This window comes from Tupaia chinensis, unplaced genomic scaffold (assembly GCF_000334495.1).
Source record: "Tupaia chinensis unplaced genomic scaffold, TupChi_1.0 Scaffold000037_3, whole genome shotgun sequence".
Taxonomy (NCBI): domain Eukaryota; kingdom Metazoa; phylum Chordata; class Mammalia; order Scandentia; family Tupaiidae; genus Tupaia; species Tupaia belangeri.
Genome location: NW_006159486.1, coordinates 2,395,760 through 2,397,154, shown reverse-complemented (window position 1 = coordinate 2,397,154; position 1,395 = coordinate 2,395,760).

Here is a 1,395-nt window from a genome sequence, read left to right as displayed (position 1 = left end):
TCCTCATGGCTCCTGTGAACTAGGTATTTCACACGGCGTGCAAGTGCACCATGCGGTTTTCTATTTTGTGGTATTTTTACAAAAAAGAAAAACAGTAATTACAATTTTTTTCATTTTTTTCTCTTTTTGTTTTCTCTCCCTCTTTTTCATTTTCCTTTTTCTTGTCACTCCACTCTCCAATATCCATTTAATGTTTATAGATGGATCTAAGGACACTGTAGCTAAACATCCAAATACTATTAGGGTTAAAATATTCCTCAATATCTATTGAATCTGCTGCACCAGCGATCACAAGAGAACAGCAAAGAGATTCTAGATCACCTCTCTCTGCTTGCTCCTGAACATTCAGACTGAACTTCAAGAACTTGAAATAAACACACCAACCATCAGATGACAAGAAATCAGCAGGACCACAAGAAATATGGGAAAGCAAGAAAATACCTCTCCTCCAAGGGATAAGAGTAACTCTTCTTCATCCAGGCAGTTTGGTGAAAATCATGGGAATGTCTGATAAGGAATTTAGAGCATTCATAATGTCAAAGCTAACAGAGATGGAAGAGAAGAGAGATAATGAACTGCTAAAGAGAAAGGAGAGTGAAGTTGATGAGTTCCAGGAAATGAGAAAATTCTTGCAAGATCTAAAAGAGGAATTACACACTATACAAAAGACTCAAATGGAACTATTAAAGATGAAGTATATAATACAGGAAGTCAAAATCTCCCTCGAAAGTATTAAAAGCAGACTAGATCATTCAGAAAATAGAATCTCAGATGTAGAAGAGAAAATTGCTGGCCTAGAAAAATCCACCACGAAGACTGAGAAAATGGCCCCCCAAAATTGATAATAATATACGAGAAGTACTAAATACCATGAAACATCCAAACATCCAGATAATTGGCATTCCAGAACGGGAAGAGACCCACAAGGGCATTGATAATCTATTCCGTGAAATCCTGCAAGAAAACTTTCCAAACCTAGAGAGGCATTCGAAGATCCAGTCCCAAGAAATACAAAGGACCCCAAATAGAATCAACCCAAGAAGATCTTCTCCAAGACACATTATAGCTAGGTTGACCAAAACCACAGACAAAGACCAGATACCAAGATTGGCAAGAGAAAAAGATCAAGTTACCTACAAAGGACATCCCAACAGGCTAACAGCAGATCTCTCATCGGAAACAACGCGAGTGAGGAGAGAATGGGAAAATATATTCAAAGTGTTAAGAAAGAAGCAATTTCAGCCATGAATACTGTACTCGATAAGATTATCTTTCATGTGTGAAGAAAAGACAAGAACATTCTCAGATAAACAAAACCTGAAAGAATTTACCAGCACCAGACCAGATCTCCAAGAAGTTCTCAAGGGTGTGCTATATCAGGAAAATTAAATACAG